Genomic DNA, 19,285 nt, shown 5'->3' on the forward strand with positions numbered 1-19,285 from the left:
TCCCTCTTTCTTCTTCTTCTTTCTTTCCCCCTTTCTCCCTTTCTCATCCTTCTCTCCCATGCATGAATTCAGAAAGTTAGACTCTGAAACCTATTGAATTTAGAAGGGATAGATACTGTATCTATAAAAGTTGATAGGCCTCTTTCTAGCTTCCTTTAATATTAACACCTATTAACAACTGTATGCCATATTTCCTTATGAGAAAAAGCTATGGGAAGAGAAATGAGGAAATTGTAGTGTCTAGTCAGGGTCCATCCTAGATACTTAATTCCTCTTACCATTTTGTGCTTCATCATATACTTCTATTTTCCTGACCATAAATTGTTTTTATTTAATTACAAAGGTTTACATTTAAATTTATGAAATTTATAGCATTTTTGTCCAAAAATATGTCTGCCACAATGGACCATCAAGTATGAATCAACACCACTGGATGAAATTGTGGCACATTACTTGTGTTCTATAGAGTAGGAAAATCCCTATATACCTGAAATTCAAATCTAGTGTCATAAAAGTCATCAAACCAGTAGCAATGTATGGAATCATGGTCAATGACAAAACTGATGTAGTCCTTATATTTTATGGGGATCAGAATGCTAAGGCCACTTGACATTACAAGACTAGAATGAATAGCAAATAAGGACATGAGGAAACGCCATTAGTGCTTGCTGAGAAAAGGTAAGAAATGCACTCACGTTGATATGGCTAGGTACCTTATAGCAATAACAACTCTTTAGAAGAAAGTTCTAGAATTAAAAGTAGAAAGGCCAAAAGGATGGATGTAAATGTGATGGTTCAGCTGACTGAAAGATGTCATGTGCCTTGCAAACCTTGCAGAGACAATGCAGATTTGTGAAATGGAAAATGCAATGCATACAAGTTGACCTTGCAATCATGTTGGAGGAGGAGGAGGAGGAGGAGGACGAGGATGAGGAGGAGGACAAGGAGGAGGAGGAGGAGGAGAGCGACTATGTTTTCCTTTTCCCTAGTCTTCTGACACTTCACCAGTTCTCAGTTTTCAAAGATTAAAGTCAGTGCTTCTGAAATCACTTCTCCGGTTCTTTCAACACTTTAAGATATAATTTGTCTGGCATTTAATTCATTTAATGTAGCTTCTTTGTATACCTTCATAAATCCTGAATTTGATTTACCCTCCCCCTTCTCATCTAAGGAAGTGAGAAAAGGACAGAAATAAAGAGGATGTTAAGAAGTTCAACCTTCTCGTACACCCTGTTATTACTTGCACATTTTCTCTGTGCCACAGACCACAGCCTTCTTGTGTTTTCTTTTATTCTGGACAACCCACAAATTCTTTTCTTTTGTTTTGTATTTTTCAGCATTCTCTTCTCATTCCTTACTTTTACTGCTTAGTTGTCAGCCTCTGGTTAAATTTCCTATACTTCTTTTTGGTTTTCAACTTATCAATATCAAATCTGATATTGTTTCTTCTAAAAATTCTGAAAACTTAAATTGTCATTAAGAAAAAACATATTTTGGGGGGACCTCGTAGTGTCAGATAAGTTACTTTACTAGCAAGTATCAGGGTAATGTCAGGATAGCAGAGTTGGAAGGGAGCTTGGAGGTCTTCTAGTCCAACTCCCTGCTCAGACAGGAAACCTTATACCATTTCAGACAAATGGTTTCAGACGAAGTCTCCCATTACAGCTACAGCTTGCCCTCTTTAGAACTTGGTGAGTGGATTTAGAAGACATTGTTCAACATTTTGTCCATAGGTAACTGTAGTAAACTACCATAGGTAGGACTACTTCTACTACTACTTCCTGTCTCTCCTCCCAGAGGTTTTCAACAGGACTTTTATATTCAGAGAAATGAATTTCATCACAGGTAAATGGTTTCTTTTCATACCCAAGGCATTCTGTCTCCCTTTTGGGGGCAGGGAGGAGGGTGATCAGTTTTTTTTTAAAAAAAAGTCATATCTGGATTTGACTTCTACATTCTGATTCTTATCCTATTATCTTCCAAGATACCTAATCAGGTCAATCATACTTTCTTATATTTCTAATTCTTCTTGTTTCTTAGTCCTGTTTTATGCATTGATGTGCAGACACCGCAAACAGTAGCAGACACTGGGAACATACCTGTCCCTGATAATGCTGGAGATACTCAGAAATCATCAGCATCAAGTACCTGATGTTGATGATTTCTGAATATCTCCAACATTATCAGGGACAGGTACTTTTCCAGTGCCTGCTACTGTTTGCCTTGGAATCCATGTTGCTTTCTCTTTAGACTAATTTAGTTTAAAGCTTTCCTGATAAGGGTTGCCAAACACAATTTAGGCTACCTTTGTGTGATGTAGCTCAGTCCAGCCTACACCCCTTGTGCTGGTAATGTAGGCCATAATTTATATCTCCGTTCTTCACCCTTGACATCACCAGGATGGTTGGGTGAAAACGCTACATGTTCTCCCAACTTTTTAACTTTCTACTCCAGGATATTATAGCTTTTGATTAGAACATATAGTTTTCCCCAGTTTAGCAGCCATTAAATATGTTGACTTTGCAGTTCCCCAAATTCCCAGCTAGCATGAGTAATGGGAATATTAAGAACTGTACTCTCCACATACTTGAAGGCACCAGTTTGAAAAAGGCTGTCATATGGCAAGCAGCAATGAAAACAACAAAGGGATTCTTTCTGTGTCCAGAACTCCATTATTCAGTGCTTCAGAATGTGTTCAAAATAATCATGCAACTTCCCGTTCCAGCAAGATCACATCAGTTTATGGAAATCTCAAATAGTTCCACCCAGTCTATATCTTAGGTATTTTGTGATACCGTGTTGTTTAAACTAGTTCCACAAGAAGCAGCAGGGTACATGTCACATTTGGATTTATTGACACTCCCCAGTTAACTGTGTCCCTCGATTTCCACTTCTAACAATCAGCCTCAGGCGTGACAGGTCTTTACTTTAACTTCCTATCTTGTTTATTTTCCCAACTGAACTGAAGGTGCTATGCTTGCCATTAGCCTAGAGCTATGTTAAAAAAAGAGAGGGAGAGAGAGAGAGGGAGGGGAGAAAAACAGATTAGATAAAGACATTGTTGCTCACTGTCTATCTTATTTCACTAAAAATATTCAAAATGAAGAATCAAGCTAGCGGACCTCTTGAAACAGGCATCTCAAATGCTTTTGTTTCATGTGCAAGACAGACAAAAAGAACCAAGCCTTAAGTAAAAGCATACAACAAATATAGGAATTTATCTCTAGTAAACAACATCAATAGAGACCAGAAAAACTGCTACAATCTCTTCTTATTTGAACCATTTAGCTTTCTATTATGTTTTATGTAACAGAGGCTTAGAGAATACAATCTGTGCACTAACAACTAAAGAATATGCCAATAGCATTTATGTTTAATATCTTGCAGGGAAAATTACTGCTCACTTTTGGTTTTTAAATATAGAGCGGAAAATAATATGAATTAAAAACTTTGCAATCCCTTGTTTCTTTCTCTCCCTCCCCACCACTTTCCTTCCCTCAATTCCCCACCCCCCAATTGTCCCCAAAGAGCGGTCTTAAATCAAAACTGGTTTTGTAAATATGAAAAAGCCAGTTGATCATGTAGGGTTTCCATCTGCTTTTGTATTCTGAGGTCCCAAATGTCAAGTTGTCTGTAATTTGTACTGAACCAGAAGCAAAATGCTACTTGCTGTCACTTGAGTGTCAATGGTTTCTCTCAAAAAGGAATTTCAGTGACATTTACACATCCCAAGGACCTGTTTTAGGCTTCTGCATTCCACAGAGAGGATGCAAGAATAACTGTTTTCTCCAAGTTTCAAATCAAAGCTCTTCTGGCATTTTACAGCTTGAGTGAAGAACAAAAATAATACCTTGTTTTGTAAGTGACCTTCTCATTCTGAAGAACAGCACAGTGCTGTAGATAAAGCTGAAAGAATGCAGTTGATTTTTCTAGATGCTATGACATAACTTTACAAATATACTCCCTGGACGATGAAAGCTTTTGAGAGACATATTAGGAATATATGCACGTGGTACTCTTAATTTTTGTAAGGGATGGTAAACACAGAACATTTTCCCATTCTTTTCCTAGGGATCCTAGTCAAATTAGTACAGAATTTGAGTAGGGTATTTCATTCACACCATGACAACAAGCTCCTTGTTTTCAGATACATTTGCATATCTTGTGGAAAACAATGCCATGAAATAAACAAAAGGTCCAGTAAATAGCCTTTTAGTATATTGTTAGCATAATAATGGATGCTGTTCATGCTACACTGGGGTGGTTTTGAATTATTCCTCTTATCAGCCCTATTATTATCAACACACCTGTTTAAACTAAAGTGTTCCCTTCAGGACCCATCTCCATCCCTGTCCATTCAATGAAGTTGCAGTCATTTGCAGTAGTTATGTGTTCCAATAGTTTCTATGACAACAGGTGATGGTGGTAAAAGTAAAGAATTGTGTCTTGATTTTTATGGGCAGAGAAAATAAAAGGATTGGATTGCGCAGGAAGGCTTTCCTTTTCAGGTAGTCACATTTAACAAATAATGCCAGTCATTTTTTTTAAAAAAAACAAGGAACGTCAATTATTATTTACCTTGAATGTGCTGATAGCTTCAAGTGACTAAATATGTATTTTTACTATACCGAAAATTATTCACCAGGTGTACCAATTCCTTAGATAATGTTACTAATTATCCAGATAACGAATGTGACTGCTTGTAGGAGATATTTACAGTTAACAAAGGCTTTGAGCAATCAGATCAGAATGAAGAAGGTTTGTGGAAGGCGGTGAATTGAGAGTTGGATGGCAAGCTAACATGAATGCATATTTTAATAATTATTTTGTTGGGTGTGCCATCTCAAGAGTTTAGACTAAATAGAAAACAAGACTTTCTCCTTTTTTATGATCATATCCAGAAGTTGTTGTTTTTTTATTTTAGAAAAGCAATAATAGCAAGACTAATATGGTAAATGTTTGGTGAGGTATTATGTTTTACTCAAAGTGAATCTAATTTGAAGTTTAAAGAAGAATTGGAGCTGGAAGCTGTCATTACATACAATTTAAAAAAAGCTTTAACTTAGGTAAGAAAAGTCATGATTTTGACTATACAAAAAGTGAATTTGAAATTGAATTGTGTGCTAATGACTAACATGTTACTGCTAAGATTTATAAATTGTTGTTGAAATTAAATTTGCAAAATTAATATGATAATTATTGTATGAGCCAAAGGCCAAAGAATTTTGGTTATAATAATAATATAATGATTGATAATTGGGAAACTATATGGATTACTGGACTGAAATTTAACTTGAATTATAGATATATATCTTCTTATAAAAGAAGAAGAGAAAAAGAGACTCCTGTATAAAGAAGTCTCAAATGTATGTTGGAAAAGCAACTGCAAAAAGGGTACACTTTAGCATCTCTGTGATAAAGCAAAGAAATATTGGGGCCAAATTTTTATCTTAATTTCAGAAGATTCTTAAAATAAATATAAAATGGAAACCAGAAGTTTTTCTTTTAGGTTTGATGGACAAAGAGCATAAAATAAAATTTGGAACTTTATTACTGTATACACTGACATTGACAAGAATGCTATATGATGGAAAGACACACTAATTCCCACTATTTCTCACTACAGAAGAATGGATGGTAAAGGTGATGAAGTTGGAGGAGAAAGCAAAAGTGGCTGTTTTAATTGAAGAGAAGAATTTATCTAGTTTTGTTTCTATTAGGAAACTATTTCTGGGCTTTTCGCTTGAAACTGAAAAAAAATGAAACTTTGATTTTAGATTTTGTTGATTAGAATGATTTTGTCATTATAAAAATGGTTTGAAATGATGTGAAATGTAAAGCAAAAGCTTGAGGCTGTAATTCACTTTTTTGTATTCTATTACACTGAAATAGGCTTTTTTCTTTCTTTTCCTCTGTGCACCCTTCTCCCTCTTTCTCTCAGTTTTCTAACATCTATTTTCTTTTGCATTTCTTTTGCAGTCTAAATGGAAAAAAAAAGAATGAGGAAGATTTGGAAATGAGTATGATTAATAAATACATAATGAGCTCAGGAACTTTCAATTTCACTTAAACTATTTGCAGCTGAAAGAGTATTCACTGGCAATATTAAAATGGCATCTATGTTCTTATAGCAGAACTGCTGTATCAGTGGGGGAAGAAACATGATGAATATCTATTTCAAAGCACATGTAAATAACACACATGAAGATGTGCAGCTGCCAGGAAGTCAAGTTGTATCCATGCCATACCTATTATATCTCTGATTCTGCCATTGATCCAATTTTTACATATTAGTGTGGTCTAGTATGTAGAGCAAAGATCTTTGACAGCATACAGACAAATGCCAGGTTCCAAATTAAGCATGTTAATTAAAATGATTTTTAAAAGATTCGAAGATCACCTGGACCTTCGAACCGCCACACCCTGCCGCAGGGAAGCGGAACAGACCAGGTGGTTCCGCCCCAGGCGCCTGATGGATCCTGATAAGTTCCAGATGGAGCTTGGGCCATTTCCTGAGGTTCTGGCACACGACTCGGCTGAGGACTTAGTACCCGCCTGGGATAGGGCGGCTGCTGGGGCTTTGGACCGAGTCGTGCTTTTGCGGCCTCTGACCTGGCGCCGGTCTCACCTGGCTCCTTGGTATACTGAGGAGCTGAGGGAGATGAAGTGCCGGAAAAGATGCCTAGAGAGCAGTTGGAGGGCTAGTCGTTCTGAATCTGACCGGACACTGGTAAGATCTCATATTAAGAATTACTAGTGGCGATAAGAGTAGAGAAGACTAACTACTTTTCTGCTCTCATTACATCATCAGATAATCGCCCAGCCGCCCTGTTTAGGGTGACCCGCTCCCTGCTCCACTAGGGGGCACGGGAGGACCCTTGGAGGGTAGAGCTGAGGATTTTGTACAATATCTGTATGACAAAATCGCTGAGATTCGGGAACAGCTGGACTCTGACTGGGTAGATCCAGGGGAGATGACAGGGGCAGGTCCTGAGAATATTATATGGGAAGAGTTTGATCCTGTGACTCCTGAAAGTGTGGACAGGATACTGAGCAGACTGAGTGCGGCCACATGTTTATTGGACCCGTGTCCCTCCTGGCTGGTGCTGGCCTCCTGGGAAGTTACACGAGGCTGGCTCCAGGGGATTATAAATGCTTCTTTGAGTGAGGGTGTCTTTCTCGCCGCCCTGAAAGAAGCAGTGGTGAGGCCCCTCCTCAAGAAGCCCTCCCTGGATCTGGCTGTGTTAGCAAATTATCGTCCTGTCTCCAACCTTCGCTTTGTTGCGAAGGTTGTTGAGAGTGTGGTTGCACGACAGCTGCCTCAGTACCTGGATGAATCGACTTATCTATATCCGTTCCAGTTGGGCTTCAGGCCCGGGTACAGCACGGAGATGGCATTGGTCGCATTGGTTGATGATCTCTGGAGGGCTCGGGACAGGGGTTGCTCCTCTGTCCTGGTCCTATTAGACCTCTCAGCGGCTTTTGATACCATCGACCATGATATCATGCTGCACCGGTTGGAAGGGTTGGGGGTGGGGGTCACTGTTTTACAGTGGTTCTCCTCCTTTCTCTCCGACCGGTTGCAGTCTGTGCTGACAGGGGGGCAGAGGTCGACCCCAAGGCCCCTTGTATGTGGGGGGCCTCAAGGATCGGTCCTCTCGCCCCTTCTGTTCAACATTTATGTGAAGCTGCTGGGTGAGATCATCCATGGTTTTGGGGTGAAGTACCATCAGTACGCTGATGACACCCAGCTGTACATCTCCACCCCAGACCACCTCAATGATGCCCTCGAGATGATGTCCCGGTGCCTGGAGGCCATACGGATCTGGATGGGGAGGAACAGACTCAGGCTCAACCCATCCAAGACCGAGTGGCTGTGGTTTCCGACGTCCCAATATAGTCAGTTGGCGCCATCACTGACTATTGGGGGCGAGTCGTTGGCCCCCACAGATGTGGTTCGCAACTTGGGCATCCTCCTGGATTCACGGCTGTCTTTAGAAGAGCATATGGCAGCCGTGACCAGGAGGACTTTTTATCAGGTTCGCCTGATTCGCCAGTTGTGTCCCTTTCTGGATCGGGACTTGTTACGCACAGTCACTCACGCCCTTGTCACTTCACGCCTGGACTATTGCAATGCTCTCTACATGGGGCTCCCCTTGAGGAGCACCCGGAGGCTCCAACTGGTCCAGAATGCGGCCGCGCGGGTGGTGATGGGAGTGACGTGGCGCTCCCATGTGACCCCCCTCCTGCGCAAGCTGCACTGGCTCCCGGTGGTCTTCCGGGTGCGCTTCAAGGTTTTGGTTACCACCTTTAGAGCGCTCCATGGCTCAGGACCAGGGTACTTACGAGACCGCCTTCTGCCACTAGTAGCCTCTCACCGACCAGTTCGCTCCCATAGAGAGGGGCTCCTCAGGGTGCCGTCGGCCAAACAATGTCGACTGGCGGCCCCCAGGGGGAGAGACTTCTCTGTAGGGGCACCTGCCATCTGGAACGAGCTCCCCCCGGAGATACGGAGGATCCAAGACTTACTCATCTTCTGCTGCGCCCTAAAAACGTTTTTCTTCCAACAGGCTGGTCTGGCCTAACTCTCCCTTTTAAATTGGGTTTTAAATGTTTTTAGATAAATTGGATGTCTTAAATTTGTTTTTTGAGCCCAAATTATTTAATCTATTTTTAATAGTTTTTAACTTTTGTATGTTCTTTGTATTTTTATCTTGGCTGTTCACCGCCCTGAGTCCTCCGGGAGTAGGGCGGTATACAAATATGATAAATAAATAAATAAATAAAATAAATAAAAAATGAACCCTTATGTGATAAGGGATGGAAACATAAGAAAAGTAAAATAGGTATCAAGGCTACACAAAAAGAAACAAAATAGTTCACTTTTCAGTAATCTAAACAGGCAGCTTTAAAGAGGGAATTGTCACCAATTTATGAGCAATAAGACCACTCACTTTCAACAAAGGATGCATTATCACAGAGAGTAATCACATCTTTGATGCTGTAGAAGGGTTGATGGAAGAAGATTGTCCGATCAAAATAATGATGTGTATTTGGATGTTTCAAATTTGGCATCTGTAATAAATAAGTACCTATAAATAGGTACTTCTGATGATGGACCATAATTATTTTTCAAAACTTCAGAAAGAGGAACGTGAAAGATGAGAATTACAATGTATTTTTAATCTACTCCTACATCCTCTATGTGCTGGAGCATTTTTGAAACATGACAGGTAGATAATGATGTAATGAGGAAGCTAGATCATTGTGTCAGAGAGTCAAAAATATAGCATTTTCTTATCAAACCATTATCCCTGACTATTCTAACAAGTTCTATTTCTTGGTAATTTTCACCCAGCATTATTGTCTTCAAATATCCTTGCTTTTTAGCCCTCACAATGGCAGAAGTTGAATTATATAGATAAGGCTCCAAAGAGTATGAAGATAAAGACAGTGATAATTTGTGTTACCTGCATGCCCAGGATTCTCCCTTTTTCTCACACACAGACACTCACAATGCTCTAACAACTTTGCCAGCATTTGTATAATCTCAAACACATGGATCATATAAGACCAAAATGTCTGCCAGTCTGGTTCCTCCCCATCCCCATTTTAAAATAAAGACAATTTAGTTTACTGTAATCAGAGTATTATACCGAACAGATATGTATTCTATCTAGACTACAAATTGCTTTATATCTCATACAGTGTGAACTATAATAAATATGTGTGATCACTATTCTTCCAAGTTGCTCCATGAGGTTCATATTAAGCACTGAATTGCTACATTTAATTTTCTTCTTTTTAAAATTTATCTGAAGGTTTGAATATCACTTGATTGTTCTATTTTTTTTTCATGCTGTTTGAGATTTAAATTTTGCTTCATTTTTATCAATCAGTTAATATCTAGCTAAGAAAATAAATGGACACTCTAAACTGGACATTCTTTTATGTACTGTTTCCTCATTATTTTTTACCTGCTTTTAGATACTCATTTATCTAACATTTGTTTTGATGTTAATCTGAACCTTTTCCTATGCTTTGTTTTATGGAAGTTTTTCTTTTCTCCCTCCCACCCTCCCTGTGGATTTCACTTGGCTAGCTGTTGCCGACTATAGAGGCCAGTGCTCATTTCCGTTCAAGGGCTGTTGAGCCAGCACTGTCCAAAGACATTTCATGAGCCCAGCATGATGTCACAGACCACTGTTACTTTCCCACTGAAGTGGTACCTATTCATCTACTCAGATTTCTGTGCTTTTGTACTTCTAGATTGTTAGGAGCTAGAGCGAGGATGGGAACTCACTGCATTATGCGACGCTTGGGTCTTGAACCTGGGCTGTCTGCTTTCTAGTTGATAAGCCAAGTGTACTAGAAAACAGGTATTACTTTTCTGCGCAATGCCTATTAGGTAGTTAAATGCTAAAATAACATGTCATCAGTTTTCGCTTCTCAGAACTGAACATACCCAATTCTCTGATCATCCTTATAGCTGTTCTCAGCATCTGTTCCAGTTTCTCTAAATCTTTCTAAAAATGAGGTGCCTAGAATTAGACACAGTACATTCCCATCTTAGTTGTACCGCCCATATTTATCTTTTGTTCTCCCTTCATTCACTTCTACTTTTTATGTCACACCTGCAGCAAGTGACCTGTGGGTTTGTGAAGTTGAAGATCAAGCATCAGTTTCAGACAGAACACTAGCCAAGGAAACAATTTTTTTGTCAAGGTTATATGATTTGGAGATCAGGAGCAATAACACAAATGTATTACTTTATTCTTGAACCCTTAAGTGGTTAAGTTATAGAAAATTCTTGGATCTCAAAGTATCTACACCTTTCATCTCAGCCTCTGATTACACTGAAAAGGTAGTTTTTCTCTGCAAATTGTGAATTTTGGCCCCAACAGTCTATTTTCTCTACATTTTCCTACAATCCAGCCTTTTTGAAAATGGTAAACTACATGTGAAAAAAATAGGGATGCTTACAGATAAGAACTTGCAATAGGAATATGGACTGGAATTTCCATTGCTAAGCAGTGTGGTAGTAAAGCACAATAACTGCAGTCCCGGTTGCCATGTGAATGGAATCTCACAGATATTAGGTGAGTTGATTTTCTGCTGGCTTCTCACAATCAAAGTCAGTGGGGAAGCCTGCAGGAAGCTACAAGTCCCAGACCAACAAGCAGATAAGTGGCTGGGTGAGGGAGCCAGGGAGAGGGTGGGTGAAGGTGTGTGTGAGAGAGGCGGAGAGGGGAGAGTGAGCAAGAGCTGAGTGCAAGGAAGGTGCAAAAGGTGCTCCCTAGTTCAGGGACAGTTAAGAAAGATGTGCAGGAGTACGCAAGAGGCGTTATGTAGGTCAAAGGTTCCTCTTTGACTTTCTAGGGAAACTGGCATGGAAGGTTGCAAATGGCTATTATGTTACCACAGGGCTCTTAATAATTATTTATAAATGTGAACGGGTTGTTAAGCATCCAGATTGTGATCATGTGACTGCAGAGGAGCTGAGATGGCCAGAACTCTGATAACCAGTCGTAACCACTATTCGTTCAGGGCCCTCTGAACTTTGAATGGTCATTGAAGATATGAATGTAAATTGAAGATTATCTGTAACTTCATTACCTTTCTTGCATTACTATTGATTTACTCCAGATATTCAGGGTAATGGTATAAAGAAAAGATTCTCCTCTATTTCTGGAAACTCTTATTTTCCAGAAGTTTTTATTGCTTCATATCCAAATCAGATACAGTAGCTAGCACTGAATGCCTCAAAAAAAAAAAAAAGTTTTGGATGGGATTGAAAATGAATCTAAGTTTCACTGTTCAGCAACACCTTTTGCTTTGAGAATAGGTTTTAGCAACAATTGGGACAAGAGTCAAATCATTGTCAGGGGAGCTAAGAAAACAACACCCCTCCGAAAGGGTTTTTTTATTCAAGTTATTCAAGGTCTTTCAAGAGAATAGAGTTTTTTGAAGTATCTCAGGCCTTATCTGCATAAGTAAAGTCCTCATACATACATTTGTGCAGAAATGTCCCATGGCTTCTTGTAGCACCTACGTAGTCTCTGGCTAATTTGTGAAGGTATAGGACAATGACAGTAATTTAAAGGAATTAGCATGCTCTTTCTTGCATTACTGCAAGCCCCATGCATTTTGGGTTTTTTCCAGAAGCCATTATACAAAAATTTCAGCAGTAAACAGAAAACAGAAGTGCAATATTCCAGTGAACCTTGACATTCTTATTCTCAAGAAATAACACTGCCTTACTCACTGTAGTCCTCGTGTTCACTTGCTGTCTTCTTAAATGTGGCCCCCAACTACAAAATGTAGCTATTCTTGATGCTGAATTTTTCATGTTTCCAATAAAACTGAAGAGGAACATGATCTTGTATTTTTCTCAGAGCAGTTTTGATTCATTCATTTTACAGCACTTAGCATTTTAGATATTTCATAAATAATACATATTGCAATAATATTATTTTAAATGCTATCTTTAAAATCTACATCAGAGAAAACCAAAATAATCATCATTTGATTATTTCTTGAGCCAAATGCAAATTCTAAGGAATAACATACATTTGCCAGAAATTATTGATTCCTATTCCTTGTGTTTTAGCTTCTGAAGATAATGTACTCTGTTCAGCAAGTGTGGGCTTGCAAAGACACATTTTGAAAAGTTGTAAATTAACACAATTACAAGACTGTCAAGGGAGACTAAGCAAATTTATATCAGATGAGACTCGGGCCTTTAATACATAGACAATATTGTGAAAATTTGTAGATAGATATAGATATAGATACTGTATGTCTGTCCCAAAGGCTTCTGCATATTTAATCCAACACCATGAGGATATTATCTTATCGCAGAAAGCAGGCTTAATTTATGCATCTTCTAGTACTTGAAAATGTTTCATAACCTTGACAATCCTCTGAAAACAAATAATCTCTGGTTAGCCTTTACACCACCAATAAAACTTTACAGTGTGCTCGTGCCAATTAAGAGTGAATATTTCATGTATTGTAAAGGGTTTATTTTTTTGTTTTTGTTTTATTACTGAGGGACTGCCTGTCTTTTTAACAAGGTTTGTTTTTATTGAAGTAAAAACCTGCCCTTTCCAATAAGCAAGCTAGTCTATCAGAACTGACATTTAATAGAAAACAAAAGTACAAGCCTGAGAAGGTTACTCAAGCTGGCACATGTTTTAGCACAGATTATCCTGTAACAAAATTGGACGTGTCTAGTTTAACTTTCATGACAATTTTTCTGTCAGGGCATTTTGTGTAGATTGGCAGTGCAGTAAGGGACCACAGTAACAATGTTAGCTTATGAAAGGAAGAAATGCATTTTCCCCTTTATTTGATAACTTATATATGTCTCATACTTGGTTCTAAAGGATGAATTAGTTAACAGTACAGTGTATCAGGTTTGCCTTAATTTATATTCTAGATATATCCTTCAGAATCAGTTTAAATTTGGGATTTGGGAATAGAAGTGGATCTTTGTGAGGAAGGAACTCTACAAAATAAATAAATTATGTTTTACCATATGAGGTTTATCTTTATAAAGTGCTGAATACCATGTGAAAAAAAATTGAGTTTCTCTGGTTAAGGATCCTTTCAAACAGCTTTTCATTAACCTGGTATCAGAAGAACAGACTAATTTCAGTAATAAACTAGAAACAAAAAATACACACACACGACAAGAGCTTGTGACCCGCTTCTTAGACTTGATCATAAACAGGTTAAAGACTGTGTCATAGTATTTCTGAAACCAAATGGTGGGCAACTTGCACCCCTGGATTCAGGTGTAGCAATTCAGGTCTAATATATGAAATATATTGCTTGAAGTGCTGAATTGTCTGTCAGAGCATGTTTATCTGCATAGTGTGAAGAAAATAAGTGTGTGTCTCTGCTGCCTTTTCAAAATTCAGATTGAATCTTACATATTATAAAGCTTAAAGCTATATTCCATTTCACCATCTTTAAGGTGCCCCAGAATCTTTTGTTGTTTCAGTCTACCTGATGATTTGTAAGATTCTCCTGCATGTGCAGAGCAATCTAAACATCCTCAGGTATACAGAGAAAGAAATGTTTAAATCCGGGCATCTCTGGTACAGATGCTGCTTTGTGAGGATATTTTGTACGAAAAGCAACATTTGTTTCCCAACCACAGCAAGTTTCAATAAATAATAGCTATGTATAGGTGAGGATCTATTACTTCCCTTTTGCAGCTTTCTCTTAAAAACTTCCCTGTCTAGGACACCAGGGAATACCTCATGTTACAATCATGTAGAGCTGCTACATAATGTTGCCTCCAAGTCTCGACAACATTATCTTAGAAGGAAACAATGTGAAAGGAACCCAGATTAAGTTCCTACCATACCATCAGCCCTGGGACAAGCCCCAGGAAATTCCCCTCTCATGTCCCAAAGATGTTTTTTTCAAAAGGCAACTGGACTTTCTTGATAGAAACTGGACAGAAAGTCCAGTTCAGGGGTGGGTTCTAAATTTTTTTACTACGGTTCTGCGGACGTGGCTTATTTTGTGGGCGTGGCTTGATGGTCATGTGACAATTCTTTGGGATTTAGCAGAGGTACTGGTCTACCAGGCTTTTAACTGTTTGCAGAGCTGTACCGGTCTACGCATTTGTTTTGGGAGGCACCGGTCTACCACCACATTGCCTTTTAACACTGATCAGCTGCAGGGCGGCCCTTGAAGTCCGTGGCAAGAGTTTAAACAGTTTTTTTCCTTCTAGCCAATCAGCTGGGACTCAGGAGGCAGCAATAGATTGGGGGTGGGGCCAAATAAAAGGTAAGAATAACGCGGGGGGCTGGGGGATAGAACCGGTTCGGTGACATCATATCGTCACTGCTACCGGCTCGGCGGAACCGGGCCAAACCGGGAGGAACCCACCACTGGTCCAGTTGCCTCTTGAAAAAAGCACCTTTGGGACAACTATGACCTGGATGACTGAAGAGATTTCCTTCTCATGTGGCTCAGTATTTCTGATCTCAGATTTGGGAGACAGGGAGGATTTATTCAAAAGTAAGTAAGAAAACAGAACTGAAGGTATCTAGAAGTTTGACAAAGGGATATTAGCTCCATCATTCTAGCCAATATATTCAGGCTTCACCCCAGCAGAAGCAACCACTGCACTATTCCAGCATAAACAGCATAATATTGGTGACTTCATCATTCATCATGGATGGTATGATCATTTGCAGCATATCATGGAACATGTTATCTGATAATGTCTCTGAAAACTTTCTGGTCGTCAGTAGATCACAATGTTATACGGGACTAAAGAGTTTGTCCTCTGTATTCCCCCCCCCCCCCAGTTATCTAGTGATAGTCCAGATTTTTTTTTTCAGCATAGGTGTGGCTGCCCAACTATATTCCCACAATGATTAGCTATACAAAATCCTGATATAATACAGACAATCACTGTTTAAAAAAAAAAGAAAAATATGATCATATACCAACTTCAGTAAAGATATTCTACATTTTATTGACTCTTAGCAAACTGAAAAAAATAACATTTTTACAGCAGAGTCTTTTTCTTAATTCTACACATTTCTCTGCCTTTGTTAAATACCAGATTCTAGGTGACTACCAGAGGTTACAGATGGCACTGGCTATCTGAATGCAAAATTTGCCATCTTTTTAATCCTTCTGGACAAAAAAAAGGACAGTTCCAAGACTAAAATTTTAAGTATTGTTGCTGCTGTTTCATCTTCTCGCTTGTATTGCTCCCTGGATGCCCACAAACATCATTAGTTTATGGGAAAACAACAAAAATAACTGTGGCACCTTAATGGCAAGCACATTTACCAAGGCATAAAGTTTTGTGAACTATACCCTTTAAATCAGATATTACCTTGTCGAAGGAATTGATATACTAGGCCTCTAGAGCGCATCAAAGAAGGCCAAAAGAATGGGGCAAGAATGGACAGTATAGGATGATTCTATAGCATGTAAGGGGGAACTTCTCACATCTGTCTGAAACTTCTTAAAGCAGTTGTGACTTTATGCAGGATTGTGCAACTGCCCATTGAAGCTGCTGTGCAATTCCAGAAAAGGACATATTTGGTTTAATTGGTTGCAGGCTGTAATCTCCGAAGCACCATTTTGTCTTTGAATCCAAACCACTGCACAGCTTTCATTTATGCAACATGATTGTAACAGATGTTTTGCAGTGCTTATTCAAATATATGCAAAAAACAATATGATGCTTGAGGAATAAGGCCAATATTTCTCCAAGGTTTTGCTGAGGTGTAATTGCGGCAACATTGTACAGTAACAGGTGAACAGGATATCAGGTTTGATCATAATAATTGCATGTGTCTATTTATCCCCTGGTCACATATAATAGTGTATATTTAACAAATCAAGGAAAAATCTAATAACTTATATTATCCAACCAATCTTTTGAAGATTACACCATGCTTTGAAAAGCCCTAACTTGTTTTATTAAATTTTATTTATTATGTTGATATTCCACCTTTCACACAGAGCTCAAGCTAATGTAAAAAACTCATTTTATCACCATTTTCTCAATAATCTGATAGATTAGGCTGATTGGCCCAAGATCAGGGGAGGGGCTGCATTTGGCTCTTTCCAGTTCAAATTCCAGTTCTGAAATCCCTGGAGGACACTGTCTTTCTCATTTCAAAATATATCACAATTCTCCTTCCTTTCTTCCAAGATGAATGATTTAGCAATCTCAAAACAATGTTCAGACATAATCCTTCAACAGTATTCTGAGAGTTTTCAACAGTATTCTGAGATTTTCTCCAACCTGTAAGAAATGCTGATTTCTTACAGTTTTCCAACAATGTTTTAATTTCCCAATTAATCTATTAAATGTCTGTCCTGTATATCAAATATTTTCTTATGTATTCCTCAGGACCCCAGTAGTTGTGAATCCTCTATCTAACTGCAGAACCTCTTTTTTTCAGGGTAAAACACATATTTTAAAAATATGCCATTCAAATATACTATTCCTTATAGCAGATACCTTTTGTAGTCATGGAGGATTGTCCTGCAGTTACAGATTTTTCAGATTTAGTTCTCTGTCAAACTGAAATGTGTCTGTGTTGATTCTATTATGTAACTACTCTATCTTTAGCATAGAATATATCTTATCTGCCATTTGTAACTCTCCCTTTCATTTGTTCAAGAAAAAAATAATCCAAAAATATAAACTTAGCATAGATATTATTTCAAACATCTTGAAGACACATGATTGCAGAAAGTTACTTTAGGTTCCAACTTGATAAGAGTTAACAGCTATGCTATGTTATATTGGATATTTACAAAAACCTTGTCCTCATTAGCACTTACTTGGCATAGCAATGATTGCTTGATTCTAGAAAATGCTGTGAGTCACTCATTAGCACTTAATTATGTTGCCATTAGTGGTTGAGAAAACTCCTGCAGTCTTTGTGGCAAGAGTTGGTTCTTTCTAACAACTCTCTGACTCTCTACCTACCAAAAATTTTCATTTTGACTGAAGAAGTTACTTGGATGAGTAATGAAATGTCTCTGTTTTAGTAAACTTTGGTCCAGTTGCCATGATTTAACCTTTGTTGGAAGAAATGTACATCTGGGTTCAGTTCCAAGTGGGGAGAAAGACACTGGAAACATGGAGGCTATTTGGAAAGATGGTTTAATGGTGGACAGGACCACATGGTCTGAGGTCATGGGCAAAAAGAGCACATGGGAGGGGGAGAGAGAGAAAGATGTATGTGTGTGTGTGTGTGTGTGTGTGTGTGTGTGTGTGTGTATATATATATTTATACCTTCTCTTGGGCCCTGCTTTGGAGCTTCCTGTTCCTGTGTAAGAAATGTATTCTGATTGTTTGTCAGACTCCCATGGAGCCATGCAGGGATAACTTTGTAGGTTGTCTTGAATCCCAGGCTTGGTTGAATCTTGCTGGGTGATGTAATCTTCTCACGTGTTATGTGGTGAAATGGGTAGAGGGCTAATCCTATTATATTCTGAGGGTGAAGGTCTTTTGTGTTGTAGATAAGATGGCCCAACCTTTTGTCTTGTAGATAGGATGGCCCAGTCTGTCTGGGGCTATTAACAAAGATGGGAGCTGCTTCCCAATGTATTGTCTTTTCTCATCCAGGGAGCTATAATATTCTGCCTTTTTAATATTCCCTAGAATATTTCATTCTTTTAGGAGAAGGGTGGGTACTAACCTTCTACACCTTTTAAGGATAGGGAATGTTTAGAACCTCAATTTTCTTGTAGTAATAGTGGGAGTGGCATCAAGAAGACCAACTGAAGTCTCTAAGCTGTGTATGTAGTGTTTTTCTACATCTGTTGTATATTTATGTGAAAGAAAGATATTTTTTTCTGTCAAAAAATAATTTTAAAACAAACAAAAATCTGTTTAGATCCCTTACATTTTGGTATTGAAAATAGATGATTTTTTCTTAATTTTTCTTTTTGGGGTGGATTATTTTAAATTGCAGATCTTTCTGGAAAATAAATACAACATATAAAAAAGCACTAAAAGTTGTGAATTTAATTATACAAAATTTGTTTTGGGGGAAAAACAGTATTGCTCACTAGAGCTTACAAAACATGTTAGGCCAATCCTAGAATATTGTTCAACTGTTTGGAATCCTGACCACAAAGCAGACATTATTACAATTGAGCGAGTTCAGGAATAATTTACAAGAAAAGTTTTGCAGTCTTCTGTCCATAATAGAATACATTATGCTACTATGCTTGAAATTCTTGGTTTGGATAGTTTAGAACTGTGACGCTTGGTCAGATTTAGGTATTGCATACATAACTGTACATAGTAACATCTTACCTGTAAATGATTTTTTTTCATTTTAATGGTAATACGTCCACTTTAAACTTAATTTAAACCACTTTAAACTTTTACTTTACTTTACTTTATTTTGTATTTATATACCACCTTACTCCCGAAGGACTCTGGGCGGTGAACAGCCAAAAGACTTGATTAATAAACATTGATTTTTATAACAGAGTTGTCAAATATCTTACCAGATTCAGTTGTCTCAGCTACTAACTTTCACAGTTTTAATTCCAACTTAACTTCTGTGGCCCTCATCCCATATTTAAGAGCTTCTTAAAGGGTTGTGCGTAAGTGCACTAAGGTGCCTATAAAACCTATCACATTTTTTTCATTTTGTCCAATCCAATTTGTAATTTTTGTTTGACAAATAAATAAATACAAAAATAATAAAATATATTATATTTATTTGGAAGCCTCATTTAAATTGCTGGGAAGTGACGAAGTTTTATGGC

General features: G+C 38.3%; 2 long non-coding RNA genes across 3 annotated transcripts in view; both read right to left on the reverse strand.

The window, feature by feature from the left end:
- Positions 1–19,285, reverse strand: part of LOC117676715 (uncharacterized) — a 189,457-nt gene that overhangs the window by 61,376 nt on the left and 108,796 nt on the right. The window lies entirely within an intron of this gene.
- Positions 2,726–4,376, reverse strand: LOC132709389 (uncharacterized). The gene is made up of 2 exons (XR_009620378.2): positions 4,308–4,376; positions 2,726–2,994 (listed from the first exon to the last, which is right to left on the reverse strand). It is a non-coding gene; the product is annotated as an uncharacterized LOC132709389 (long non-coding RNA).

Source organism: Pantherophis guttatus, chromosome 6 (genome assembly GCF_059756535.1).
Source record: "Pantherophis guttatus breed Tessera chromosome 6, ASM5975653v1, whole genome shotgun sequence".
Taxonomy (NCBI): Eukaryota; Metazoa; Chordata; class Lepidosauria; order Squamata; family Colubridae; genus Pantherophis; species Pantherophis guttatus.